Raw genomic sequence first — 15,724 nt, 5'->3', positions numbered from 1 at the left:
GACACGTGTCATGATCCTGTTAATGGCTAAATTGAAAACCCAACTTTATATAATAAGATTTTATGATTAGTAATTTTTTTTTATTTCTTGATTTTTTAAAAAGATTTTTTCTTTTACCGTTGGAAATTTGTGTAAAATTGACAATTGTCACAATCTGGTTAGTTAGTAACTTATGAAATTGACACGTATCACAAGGTGAGTTAGTAAGATTTTTTTCTTTTAAAATTAGATTAAAATTAGAAATTTATGTAAAATTGACACTTGTCACAATCTAGTAAGTTAATAACTTTTAAAATTCACAAATGTCACAATCTGGTGAGTTAGTAACTTTTTAAATCTTACTTTATATAATAAGATATGTATTCATAATATTATTCTCTTTTTATTTAACTAATTACGATTATGATATTTTTCTAATTCCATTCTTTTTTTCTTATCAAAGTACAGTAATTATTGTTATCCTTGAGGATATAACGATGAAATTGTTACTTTGTAAACAAAACTCATATGTGAACATTTTTGAAGTCATATTTTGGTGGCTAGTAGCTTTAAGAAGTTTTCTCTCTTATATCCCCCGAAAAATTGTGAATCACTTTATCATTTGATCTTACTAGCTAATTTTATAAGTTATCGGTCAACTTTTTTTTAACGATTCCAATGTTGTAACTTCAGTATATTCATCCCAAAATGCCCTACAGAACTTATTTCAAAATATATATCGACTATCGTCATGCATGTTAATATCATTGGACGTAATTCGTGTTACATAATTCGAGCTACTATTACCTCAAATTCTCAAGTCATCAACTCCGAGACAGTACACAAGAGACCAATTAGCAAAAAGACATCAGATTGATGTAATAGATCAACAACTAATAAAATATCAAGAAGTGATTGACATGGCTATTAAACTAGGGGTTTAAGTACTTCACTGTTTTGTATATCTCATTTTGATAGATTGATATGGATCATCTAGGCACTTGCAGTTATAAATCTCGAAACAAACTCATTCTCCGATTCTCGTATCAAAATTATAATTACATAAACACATAAGATTCACAACATTAATGCTCAGACACAAAGCAAAGGGTCCCTTATCACACGCATACTTGCATATGATATGTAATATGTTGAAGGTTTTTGAGTAAATTGTAATGTGCGCCTGAAACGTGGTTTGATAATGATAAGACGTTGACTATTGTATTGCCTCTGCTTCAACCAGACGGTCCCTTATCTGACAGTGTACCTCAAATCTTCCAGCGTTATATCTTTCACAACTTTACTATATATGCTCATCCTTGTTTCTTAAAGTAAATATTTTTTTAATTTGCATATTGAAATCGACCTATCACACAACTTGTTATATTGTGTAGTTTTTTTCCCACTTTGACATGGGTCCTGTTGGTGTAGAAAGATAGCCAAGTTACGTCCTGTTCACATTCGATTAATTATAACATTATCTTAAGGTAAGATATATAAAGACTTTTCCAAGCAAAATCAGACAATGCACAAGATTACAATACTTTTAAAATAGTTACATGCACTTATTCTATAAGTAGTAATATAATAAATACACCTAAAAAATGAAAAGTATGATAAATACAATGTAGCGGAGAAGACGATTGTCTACTAACGAACCTATGCAAATATATTTAGGGTTTGTGTCGTATGGACTTATTCTACCTACATACCGCCAAAGAAACTCACATGGACCGACAAAACCCGACTATATTTCAATAAGGCTTTATAAAGGGCTTTTGTTTTTCCGGAATATACATTTTGTTACTTAAAAACAATTTTTTTTTTTGAACTAATATTATTAGTTCAAAACAAATTTTATTTAGATACAAATATATAACTGATGCAAAATAGCACTATGAAGCAAACGGTTGAACCAGCCATCCAATAACAATATCGAATTGGTGTTCTATCCGATTTTAAAAACAATGGTGATTAGCAATATTATGAATCATTTGACCGATTGTGAGCATAATCCAAGGAACAACCGTCTTTCTTGTGATATGATAATTATTCGTTTATTTGCATTTAAATAATTTTTTACAATTATAACTTGGAAAATCTTGTAATAAGCTAATATGTACTAAAATACACTTCAAATACATATTGTAAATGCATGAACATGAAGATTTATGTGCATATATTTCGGACTAGATGTTTATTCATCATTTTTCTTAAAAGCTACTATGTAGTTGAATACATTTTATTTTTATATTTTTTCATCACTTATTTAGAATGCAAGTGCATGTTTATGTCTTTTTCCATATATATTATGAATGTTGAACGCATTAATAGTAATTTGTAACAAATAACACCCATTATCACAATATATGATTTGATGGTATTTAAGTTTCAAATTTAGATTTGAAATTAAAATATAATTATTGCATCTCATTACGTTTTAATTGTCATATTATAAAAAATGATATAATGTTCTTTTATTTGGTAAAGAAGCACGCTTAAAATTCAATAAAAACGCTTAAACATCAATAAAAAAAACCAAAAAATATATGCCTAAGGTAATACATGTGTAATGTGTTAACTAGACATATACGTTTTATTATACCCCTTCATTTCAAAATATAAGATGTTTTAGCCAAAACACGCATAATAAGGCATGTTTAATTTTAAAAAGTTTAACCAATTATAAATAAGATTGTATAAAATAAATAAATATAAAATAGAAAATTAGTCTAAAAATTATCTAGAAAATTAAAAATATCTTATTTTATGAAACAAGCAAAAACCTCTATAACATCCTATATTATTATGAAACGTATGGAGTATAACAAATCCCCACGTATACATGAGGCAGAATCCAATTACTACATATGGTCGGTACAATATTGTTTTCCTTTCTTTCTTTTTTTCTGTTTTGAATGGAAAAAGAATGTTTGATATAAGACTTGATATTATAAATGGTTTTAGGTATAATAGATCAAATCAGTATGTATGTCAAACAATTTTATGTCCGTGAAACTCAAAAAGTCAATTATTTTCTCAGGCAAAGTAAAAGTTTGATGATATTTGACTAAACAGATAATTTCAGCTAAGTGAAATATTGGGATTGGTTGATTCATGTATAACGCCTAGCTAGGTGTATTTGTTGACGTTTAAGCCTATTTCTTTACCAAAAATTAAAAAAAAAAACATTATATCATTTTTTATAATATGAAAATTAGACCTAATTAAATGGAATAATTATATTTACTATTAAAATTAACAAAAACTTATGAAACTTGATTCCCAACAATATATATTATATTATGATATCAGAAAAAACAAAACACAATACATATAATTAAAATAAATTTTAAAAAATAATCCTGCGATATAGCACGATACTATTCTAGTTAAATATAAAATTAAAAAATCAAATGTAAAATATGTAAATCAAAGTTATTCATTTGGTCAGGAAGCAAACTCCTCCACTCACTATCAAACAAGTACGTCACTACTCAAATCTTTTTCAATAAACAAATATATCTGCATGTACTTGTTCACAAAAAAAATGCTTCGGAACTTTTCATAACAAGCAAAAGCATCGAGTTTTTTTGGATAGACGTCCTATTTCTCCCAAGAACTATCACATCGTACTAAATGTGTCCAGAACTTCAACCTCTTCCTATGTCTTCCCGAATCAATAGTTCTAATTTTATTTCACCCTGAATCGATAGTTTTATTCCAATTTCTCCATTGATTTCAAAGTTTACATCTATTTCCTCATTAATACGGGTTTATATGGTTTATTGTTGGTTTATAATTTTTCCAACCAACTAACAAAAACATTAAACCGGATTAAACCTAATATAAACTCAGAACAATTAAATTAATAATTAATTAATAGATTGAATAATTAAAAAAAAAAAAAAGGGAACATGATGGTCTTCTTCTTCCTCCCTTCTTTCTTTGTCTTTCTCTCTTCCATTGTTAGTGACTGGTGATGTCGGCTCCGATGACAGTGGCTCTCTCTTTTTCTTATTCCTCATCTTCGCTTTGTTTGTTTCATAATCGGATCTTCTAGGGCTTTGATTAAACCTGAATCGAGACATCCCCACATATCCCAGATGGAGTCAACTCCTGTTAGAAGATCGATCACAGTCATCTTCTTCCCGATCTACAACCGAATTTTCCAGGTCAAAATTATGTCAAAGAAAAATATCTTAAGTCGAAGAAGGCAAGTTACGAATCTTGGGTACACGAATTTGCTCAGCTCGCCATTAAAACTGATGTCCCGGCGGTGGTTAGAGAATTTAGTCGGGCTCTGTCTAATATGTGTCCGGTTATATCTATCTTTTTTTTTAAGATGATAATTTTTTTCCCCATTTAATTCCCTCATATGTTCTGGGAATTGGAGAATTCATGTACAGTTTGTTTGATTTTCTTTTTTCATTTGAGTATGAAACTTTGAAATGTCGAATACTTTAGATTTTTGATAGGATTTGAATCTGCAGCTCATTTAAAAAAAAAAATCTGGAATGGAATAAGTAGGGGAAGAGGGAAGAAGACGGGGAAGGGGATGAACCATTGTCATTTCAATTTTTATTTTTATTTTTATTTTTATTTTGTTAGTTTTTGATTATAAAACTCTCTAAATCAAACGAAACTGATTTCATACCAGTTTAAGTGGTTTTTTATTGGTTTAGTTCATAAACCGATTAAATTCAAATTTGTGGAGAAATTGGAATAAAACTATGGATTCAGGGTGAAATAAGATTACAACTATTGATTCGGGAAGACATAGAAAGAGGTTGGAATTCTGGGTAGATCCAATATGATGTCATAGTTCTCAGGGGGAAATAGGATGTCTATCCGTTTCTTTTTTACAGGAGAAGTTCTGTTACAGATAGTGTGTTGAGAGATTCTTGAAGGTAAAAGGAGATAATGTGAAAAAAGCTGCGAAACAACTAACCTCATGTCTTTCATGGAGACTAAACTTCGATCTTGGTATGCTTTTTTTTTTCCTTTCACACCTTCATATATGTTTCTGTATATACGTTTGCTTCATTTTGAATCAAACGCTTTTGTGTTTTTTTTTTTACATGTTAAGAGCGATTGGGAGCAGAGGAGTTATTGTGATTTTTTTTGCATAATCCATCTTGATTTCATCTAATAAATAATATTTAATGGTAACAAAAATATGAGGTTGATTTTTGCAGGTTTTCCGGTTTAAGCATGATTATCAGAATCTGCGTACCCAATAAGAATAAGTTTATATGATTAATCAAAAACTGTTCCAGTTTTATTGATTTTGATACTCTTCACAACGTAATTTTTAAAAAACTTTTTTTGTTGGGGAAGCTTTACGCGTTTGGTGGCGTTTACGATGGATACTGCGATCTCAAGCATGACCAGAAACGTGGAACAGAGTGTTGTTCTTCTCTTCGATGCAAGTACAAGTATGCTAACTCTATGCTATTACCGTATTTTGGGTTTATAGTTTTTAGTTTTTTTTGGAATGAGTTCATTCGTTTGTGTCGGGGACGGGACACTCGGACATGTATGTAGTATAGTTATGCATTAATTTGATGTTCGGACTTGTCTTCCAATTCATGTGTCAACGTCAATGCTTTTGTAATTACGGCTAATCGCAAAATTATCTTCACTATAGTTTTTATTTTACGGCTAATCGCAAATATCCTAGTTTGCTAACTGTTTGATATTTACCGTTTTGTCCTTCCTAATATTTTTTTTGGTACTTGATAATCTTCCAAATGTACTAATCCGTATTTTGGGTTTTGTTTTGGTTTATTTGGTTTTTCTTGTTTTTCGGATTTGAGTTTCGTTCGTGACTTCGACCGGAACACTGGGACATGTATGTTTTTTTTTTTTTTTTACAAAACAACTTTTATTAGACTTAAAACCTCAAAAGAGGGATGTTCTTACAACTTAGAAGCAAAGGGTTACAAGAAATGTAAAGATAGAGACTACATGAGTCTTCCAAGAAAATGCACAACTTTAAGGAGCTTGCAAAGGATGGAAGATCTTTTGATGTCTTGTAGGATTCAAGTTTGAAGACAAGCTTCAGAAAATCCCTAACCAACAAATAGTCATACTTCGCTCGTACGATAGACGCATAGGAGCTTTTAAGAGTGTGCTCCATGGAGGAGGCTAAGGGGTGAGATGGTTGCCAAGTGCTCATGGCGTTTGAAGAAGATGAAACCGGGAATCGCATTTGATGGATAACAAGCCGTAACAAAGCAGGTGGGTCATCCCTCACATGGAAATGGAGGTAAATGAATTCCACACAAAGCTTGTAATCAGTTTGGTCCTGGAAAAAGTCAACATACCCAAGTTTTCGATTTAGTGGCGGTAGAAGAAACAGGAGATTAAAGGGTTTAAGGATAGGGTTCAAGCAAGCTGTCGGATCAAAGTCATAAATATGGCTACACAAAGGCATCCGAACAGGTTTAAAAAACAGACCTCGACAAACAAGTCTAACAAGCAACTTTGGAGACACCAATGTTCTGCTACCGAGGAAACCTCGTCTTGACCAAGCAGAGATAAACGGTACGTCCATAGAGATGCAAAATAGCTCTTGATTGGGTTCAGGGAACATGTGAGATGGAGCAGGGCACTTGAAAAAGTTTCGGTAATCCCAACTTTTATGAGATGGGGTCATAGTGCCGTTGTTTTTCAAGCTAATCCAACCATGAGTAACAACCCTAGGTGAATCTAAAGGCAAGGTTTCTCAGATAGCTTTTGTACCAACATAGCGACATTGAGCGATCATGTTCTAGTTGCAGTCTTCGGACAAATAGAAACATGACTCGGGACAAAGAGAAGCTAACGAAGGAGTACAAATAAGAAACTGATGGATCAAATCTGGGCTTTAGGAGAGGTAATTTTGTATCACACCTTTTAAAAATGGGCCTCAATGGGATTATAAGTGGGCCTAAATCCAGCTGGTGAGAGGGGTAGGCCAAACGGGGAGCACCAATAGGTAGGTTTGCGCCGCTGTCAGCCCTTAACTTTGTCGTCACCAGAGCAGGCGTCGGTCGGAATCCCTTGGACAAGAATCGTTCCGAGAGCTCACAAAGGAGTCTGGAGAGGTCTGGTTGAAAGTGCAGTGAGAGGGATGGAGACCAGAACCGGTGACGAGAACAAGGGAGGAGAGGCTTCAATAAAGATCAAGAGAGAACCAGTTTCATTAGATCTGCGTCAAATTCGGAAGTTGGAGCACAGCTGGTTAAAGAGGGTTCTTTTGGTTTCAGGTTCGAAGGGAAATGGATGGGCCGAGTTTGGAGCAAGATAGGTTTCATCGGAAAACACCCCTCTCCTCTCGTTGATGAGAATAAACCGCCGTCGGACATAGATGCATGTGTGTTGGGACAAAGCGATTGAGATAAAGGCCATAAACCAGTTGAAACAAAGGGCTTTGGGAAACAAAGAACAGTAGAGAGACAAGAGTCCCGACGCCGGCAAGCAAAGGTTTTGCCGGCGCCGGAGAGAGTGGTGTGATGAGGGTTTTCGATAGTCAGGACAAAGAGAAACTCTGATAGCGACAGCTGATCACTCGGACATGTACGTATGTATGTATATATGCATTTTTTTAATGTTCATCCTTCTTTTTGTAAAGCTTATTACTCACTGACAAATCTTTTTTGTAATTATGACTAGTCACCGATATCTTTTGAATAAACAATTTTTTCTTATTGAAAGTTTAATAGAAAAAAGTTTTCCCACTAACTAATCGTTATTGTAATTACCGCTAGTCCCTAATATTTTTTGAATAAACAAATTTTTCATATTGAAAGTTTAATAGCATAGGCATAAAAACCACACTCAAATACCCAGCTTGAAATTTGGAATCCGATCTAAAAAACTAGATTCGGTTTGGATATAGACTTGCCTATAAATTTTGAAAGGACGAAATTTTTTTTCTCTGCTCAAACTCCATTTCATTAAGTTAGTAACATGAAACTCTTTTCTAAAATGAGCTTTACGGCGGTCAAAATACTTACATGGAAAAATAACAATACAAAGATTGACCGGTTCCTAATGAACCACAACATCCCAATAAAACAACTAGGATACATAAAGCAAGTACAACTAAATAAGTTAGTACAAAAATACAAAAGCATAAAACCCAGAAAGATAGTGTAAACCGCAAGGAAGATAGTCCACATGAGATGGCGAGGAGTTGTCCAAGAACGATTCGCCGGTCGCAATACGACAGATAACATTTAGCATTTAGCTTATGAAAGCAATTTATTTCAATCTTATAGTTATAATTAATTTAGTAGTTGATACTTGATACTTACAAAAGAATCATTAACTTTGTGGAGATAAAACCAAAAGAAAAACTTTGTTGAGATCAAATTATACTCCCAAGGATCATTAACTTCATGTAAAATCTTAACTTTGGAAAAAAATGCGCACGTACATGCAACGTTTGTCATGAATTCGAAGTCAATTGTTCGAATTAAGACAGCGTGGTCGTTACGTTGAAACAATTTATAGAACATTTTTTAAATACTACTCCTATGTTCTTTTGTGAAAATTAACTACAAAACATGCATATATATATATATATATATATATATATATATTTGCAATGTCGTTCTGAAGTTAAATGTACTACGTTACATTAATCAACGATTGAATCTTGATGTTTAGTGTAAACAGTTAACGCGTTGCAACGAAATCTCTAATGTCATATTTGATATATGTTAATTGACATAACTTGGTAAAAACGTGATTGATCATAGATAAATGTTGAGTTATGTGGTAAACATTGCAAAAACATGGCTTTTTAGCTTTTTCTTTATTTAGGACTTACGAGTGATATGTGTTTTAATTATGTGGTAAACTGAAAATTGATAGAAAATAATTAATTCTATGTGATATTCGAATCATCTAATATGTACACTTTAATTGTTTTCCTTGTAGTGGAACATATTGTGATCCAATATAAACTTGATATACGTGTCACAACTTTTTTATATACTACTAGCACAAAAAATATGTGGACATCGATCAAGATCCATATTGTTAGAGAAAAACAGACTAATTAGTTATTTAACAGTGTGGGAAGTACATAAAACAAGAGGAAAAATATATTAATTTTGAACGACCCAAAAAAAAAGGATAGTAATGTAGAAGAGCTCATAATAGCAAGCAAAACCCAAAAAAATAATAATATTTAAGTTCGAAAAAGAGACATAATCATGAAATCAAGAAGAGCAACTCTAGATTGAGACAATGTTCGGGATCCCTTTCCCAGTAAGACCACCTTCTCTTGTGTAATCTGTAGTATTCGGGTATAACAGAGTGTACGGTATGTTAACCGGTCCAGTCCTATTCTTCAATCTCTTGTTTTTGTTTCTTTTTATAATGTTGTTCTCTATTAGCTCCAGTTCTTTCCTAAACCGTTTAAACGCTTCCAAAGCCTCATCATCAGCCGTCCAATTCGGTGATTCTCTCTGCCCTAAGTAGACCTCGTCCGTTGAATGCAGAGACAAGGTCTCTATGATTGAGATCCCAAGAAGAGTCTGTAACTGCGGCGTGATCGTCTTCAAGAATGCTACATCAGTGTCTTCTGCCAGCTCAGTGTACTCAACGGTACCTGGCTATGGCATAAACCGGCGGCTGATCGTAGGCCGGTTAGGGAGAAACCCAGCGTAAGGATACTGTCCAAAATTGACTGCTGCGTGAAGAGCAGAAGCGATCCAAATGATGATCGTGCAGGATTCAATGAGGTCGTCGCGGGTTTGCATCGATGGCCACCATGATTCGTGTTGTTTGTCGCCGTGGCCTTTGGTTCGGAGCTCGGTCCACCATGATTGGATCTATGTATTGGTTTGAACGGTTTTGTCGTTCTTGTAATAGAATGAGCAGTACTTTGTGACCCACGTTTTGATCGCTGGCCAAATCTCTAAACCGTCAACAGCATAAGGGTAATCCTCGATCAAAAGCTTAACACCACTGTTGCTATTTGGATCTTCCACGGCAACTCCTCGGCAGAAACAGAGCATTTTAAGGTTATATGTCCCACAAGACTCTAGGTTTACTTGTGACTCAAGAATTATGTAGAAAGAGACTTGATGCTTTACCTTTTGACGAGATATTTGGAGAAAGTTTGATCGGTGAAAACCCAATTCTTGTAAATTGAAGAAGACAGTTCCATGGCGTATCGACCAGGAAAGACAGTTATCTCGAGAATCCCGTCAGAGTTTATAAGGACATGTCGCGCCAATGCATTGATGTTCATCGTGTCACGGAAATGAGGATGTAGAAGCTTATAGATAGGATGGACCACACTGAGTTGCCTATTCGACGCTATTATAAACGGTTCAATCACCGCATGCGTTAGCAACCTGCAAAAACCATAAACAAACTGGTTACTTCAAACCAAAAATCAAATCTTTCTATCTAGTCCACAATGTTGTCACCATTTATTTACCAATGGCTTATAAGCTGGTGATAACCAGAATCATTAACCGCTGCGTAAGCCTTTGCAAGCTGCCAAACCGATCCCTCTACTCCTGTCTCGGCTGGTGTGAAAACTTTGCTCACAGATCCATGTGCTTCACCTTGTGGGTGTGGAAGACTCAGCTCTATTGCAAGAGGCTTCAGAGTTCCGTCTTCTTGAAGCAAGAGAAGGGTTTGAGTCGCGTAGGTTTTAGTGTTTGTTGTGTTTATCCGCGTCAGGTAAGGCATTAATGCGTCGTGGTGGTCCAATATGTATAGCTTATTCTGTTCCAAAGCCTTTTTTATACAAACACAAAACAAAAGAAAACCAATTGCAGTTAACTACAATCCCTATAGAGCTGTTAATTGTCAAACAAGTAAAGGTATATAATATATACTTACGTCATGAACATTGAGGCCGTTCATGTTTGCTTCTATGTGCTCTTCGCGTATCGAGCTATCTTGATTTCCATACTTTGAAGAGTCCAGATTGCTCTTTGGTGGAAACTCCTACATTTTTGTATATCCAATTTATTTAGTAATAAAGCAAGATCAATCGATGAATTTCAATCATTTCAAATCAAGAAGAAGTTAAATTATAAGATTTAAACCTGGAGACGACTAATCACCACTGGATTGAGACCAGCCAGCATTTCCCTAGCAAACTCTTCATCAGTTCTCCAAGCTGACCTACTCTCTGTAACAAATATAGGATCACTGTATGTCAAAATCTATAAAAAGTGTGGTCTAAATCGACTATCCAACTATTTATATGTTACCTTTGAGAATGTCAGGCAATGGAAACTTCAAGAACCGTTCTCCGTCATTACGAAGGAGCTCTCTAAACATCTCCCATGGAATAATGTCACGGAGCTTAGAAATGGTGTGACCGTTGGCTAGCTTAATACTACCGTCATAGAGGTGAAAAACATCTTCATAGGAGTCAAACTCGTTGATGGTCTTGTTGCAAACAGAAGCAATCTCAGGGACGAGCACTTGAGTCACCGCTTTGAGTGCGTAAACGAGGACGTCAGAGAACTTCACATGGCTAAACCGCTCAACCCGTGGCACATATATGTTTGGGTTGAGTAAAGCGAGCCTGCTCTCAGACTTAGGGTCTGAACAAACAATGACATATACATCAAGTAACCATTGAGTTTTGCAATGTATATATGATTTCAAAAGTTTGAGTTGACTAACCGGATTTATTGGGTTTACGACCAGTTTTTCCACGACGGGGATAAGGAAGCTCAGGTGAACCACCGAGAACCGGACGTACATGGTTAGGACCTTTCTCCGGCGCACCTAAGTCGTTGTAATAAGCGTAGTCATAAACTCTGTCCCATTCTTTGAGTTCTCCTTCTTTCTTATTACCTCTTAGATTTGCTAGCTCTTCTTCTCTTAGCTCTTTCAGTAGCTCCGGCATATTACTTGGAAGATATGCCTTTTTTTCAATTTAAATAAAAATAAAAATTTAGTAATTTGGTTAAATACTGAAGATAAAATTGAATTTAATAAACTTCACATTGACTTTTGACGACTATAGTCCCACCCCACTATATTGTGTATACAGAAAATTATTTTAGGATAACGGAAGAAGGTGATTTGTAAATCCGGTTTCATTCTTTGGTACAATAACATGTTTTGTTATAGAGAATATTCCAAAATCTAAAATAAATTATTAACTCTAAATCTATAATGTAATATGGAATAGGATGTTTCCTATTACTTTACAGTACACACTACTACTACTAACATACCACTAACCAGTACCCCCTTAACATACTACTTATCAGATTAGATTGTCAAATATTACTTCCAGGTCAATTTGTGTATCATATTAAGACTTGCACACTTGTCCCAGTTCGTTTTAGCGTGTTACCTTGTTAGAGAAGAAAACGCGGTCCGAACGGTATCGGTGACTCGGGTAGATCCAAGAATTGCATATGAAACGTATCGGACCGAATTCACCTTCCGGGAAGCCGCGAAGGGTAAGGGACTTGAGGTAGAATTGGCTATGGTGGTGGTTCTTGATCACAAACGCAGCCGGTGGTCCCATTGACTCGTCCCAATCAAACGTGACTCCAAACGTGGTTTCCTCAGCGGTTACTGACGTTTTTATTTTTGTTACCCAATTCTCCAGATATGCTGCTTTCCCAAGTCTACCTCTCTTCTCATTGGCTGATACATAATACCCAAAATATTATTTTATTTAAAGTAAAACACATAAACTTAGGTTGGAATGTTGGATAAACTAAATAAATTAAAAAAAAATAAAAAATTTGTCACAACATCATGGTTTATATCAACAAATGAATCTACTATATTGACTACTAATCTTAGTTTATTCTCAAATTTGATTGATTTGAGAAAAAAACAGATTGATGAATCGAGCCAACATGTAAACTTTAGTGATGAAATCGAAAGAAATGAGAGGATAACTTTTAGAGGTGGAACTTAATGCAAAATGTAAACGGGTCGGGTAAAAGAAAGAATGAATACCCGGGTCGGGTTGGAGAGAGCTGATAAGGTGAAGAGAGACGCGACGACCAAGAAGTTCATGGATTCGATCAAGAAGAGAAGCCATGACGTCTTTGAAATCAAGAAGGTTCTTCTTCATCACAACCACTTCTCCTTCTATCTTCATCGTCTTAGNTTTAAAGTAAAACACAGAAACTTAGGTTGGAATGTTGGATAAACTAAATAAATAAATAAAAAATTTGTCACAACATCGGTTTATAACAACAAATGAATCTACTATATTGACTACTAATCTTAGTTTATTATCAAATTTTATTGATTTGAGAAAAAAATCAGAGTGGTGAATCGAGCCAACATGTAAACTTTAGTGATGAAATCGAGAAAAATGAGTTGGATTACTTTAAGAGGTGGAACTGAATGCAAAATGTAAACGGGTGGGGTAAAAGAAAGAATGAATACCCGGGTCGGGTTGGAGAGAGCTGATAAGGTGAAGAGAGACGCGACGACCAAGAAGTTCATGGATTCGATCAAGAAGAGAAGCCATGACGTCTTTGAAATCAAGAAGGTTCTTCTTCATCACAACCACTTCTCCTTCTATCTTCATAGTCTTAGAGTGAGGTTGAAGAAAAGGTGAAGAGAGATTGCAAGAGTAGAGAGATTCTAAGCTTAGGGTATGGTATGAAGATAATAGAGAGAAATGTGTGAGATTATAAGAATGTTCTTCTTTTTCGCATATTAATCTGATGTTAATGTGTTACTCTATTTATATTGAATCTAGACTGAACACCAAAGGGTTTTAATTTTTACATTCTTTTCCTACAATAAATTATTTATCCAATTCCCGTAATGTCAAAACTACACCAAATACTATGTATCGACATAAATATTCACCTTGTTCATTATAAACAAGATAACGAGTTGAATTCTGAGAATATATATTTTAATATTTTTTTTATCTACTAGTATAATTAATAACAACAGCTGTTAAAAAAATAAAGTAACAAATAGTGTTGTTTTGACATTTTTTTATTTAAAAATTTTGTGTGTTTGCTATGCAGGTTTTTAAATTAAATATCAATTTATCTACATTATCTTGACCTGTAAATTAAAAAGAGAAAGTTATTTAGTTGTGTGCAAAATAAATAAAAATGACATTCTTTATGAAAGGAAGGAAATACTTTTTTTTTTTGGAAAGTTGAATTTAGTCTTCTCTCATTAAGACACCGAGTTTTACAAGACAAATCATTTATAAATTTTAAACATAATTAAAGTTTGTTTTGAATCGTTGTCAAAAAAAAAAAGTTTGTTTTGAATCAGCCTATACATGCATGAATATACGTTTCATATACTCCATTAGTTTTAGCCTTTAGGATATATTAATGAGACTATATAAGTTCATTTACTAGTTTTAGTCAAATGTATTTCATTTTCATTTATAATAAATGATCAAAACCAAGTAATGTAATTAAGATTATAAATTTATTTGGGAGTATGTAATTTTTTGTTTCAATATATTAATATCTGGTCTTTTTGCATGTTTTTCCCTCTTAATTCAAATTTAATAAAAGCAAAATACAAAAAATAAATTACAATTATCTTATGAATAAACCAGTCATATATATCGTACACACTACATAAATCATGGTCTGAGAATCGATTATGTCTATGTAAAAATGTTACAACTTAGAACATACATCATTTGGAACAACATGATCCGTACGGTGCAAATTAAATATCTTTAACATATTGAATGATTAAAGATATGTTAAAAGTACATCCATTACTATCTTTGCATATTGAATGGTTTTTTCCTAAGTCAAGGTCTTAAAAGTTATCTTCTTCAAATTGACTCCTAGTTGGAGTCTTCTGACTTCTATACATATTTCATAAACGATGTGGTTATATGTAAAACATATTCCTACAAACTTTTTATTATTATTTTTTTTTTTCAGCAAACTTTCTTTTCTTATTATCAACAATATACATTGATTAAATTATGAAATTTGATTTTATTAGAAAGATAATTTGATTTTTTTTCTTCTCAAAAAGTGTATGTTATAAAGCTAAGGAAATAGTGTACACTATTATTGGCAATATGTACAAATTTGGTACTAATACTATAAATTTATGAAATTGACACATGAATTGTTGACCATCCTACTTATATTTAGTTTCACTAGATGGATTTATACATATCATTTTTATGACAATATACGTATACTAGCTGTATTATTTTATCCTAATTTAAAAATATGCATAGAGTATTGACAATATTTCTATTTTCTGATTAAATAAGAAACATTAATAAATAATATACTATTTCGTTTGTCAATATTGGATTGAAGAACCTCTGTCAATTATTGACTAATGATAAAAGAAATAGGAACCCAGAGTTAAATAAAGTATTACTCGTCTGTGTTAAGATTTTACATAAATTAAGAAAACATTATAATATATATATATATATATATATATATATATATATCAATATAATAAAAGTTGAACGTTTCTCACCTAGTGTTGACACCTAAGCTTTTTAAACTCTTCTAAGCATGACATATCATTAAAAACTTAATCCAATCAAATTATAACAATTTATACAACTAAGTCTTATGTTCCAATAAAAATCAATCTCCTTTACATGTCACTTTTTCTCCCTCCTCCGGATCAAGGCCGTGCCGCCATGTCAATCCTTCTCAAATCGATGATTGAAGTTGAAGTGAAGAAGAATTCGATCAGAAGAACAGATCCAAAAACGTTTATATGAAAAATTCTTAGGGTGCGTTTAAGGTTATAAAGGATCTTGAAAAAA

The 15,724-nt window shown here is 33.3% G+C and overlaps 1 long non-coding RNA gene and 1 pseudogene across 1 annotated transcript; one reads left to right on the top strand and one right to left on the bottom strand.

The window, feature by feature from the left end:
• LOC109133476 lies at positions 3,884-5,599 on the top strand. The gene is made up of 2 exons (XR_002038601.1): positions 3,884-4,965; positions 5,069-5,599. It is a non-coding gene; the product is annotated as an uncharacterized LOC109133476 (long non-coding RNA).
• LOC104698744 lies at positions 9,210-13,080 on the bottom strand (annotated as a pseudogene).

This window comes from Camelina sativa, chromosome 6, assembly GCF_000633955.1.
Source record: "Camelina sativa cultivar DH55 chromosome 6, Cs, whole genome shotgun sequence".
NCBI classification, from domain to species: Eukaryota; Viridiplantae; Streptophyta; class Magnoliopsida; order Brassicales; family Brassicaceae; genus Camelina; species Camelina sativa.
This window is presented reverse-complemented; position numbering and strand designations above follow the sequence as displayed.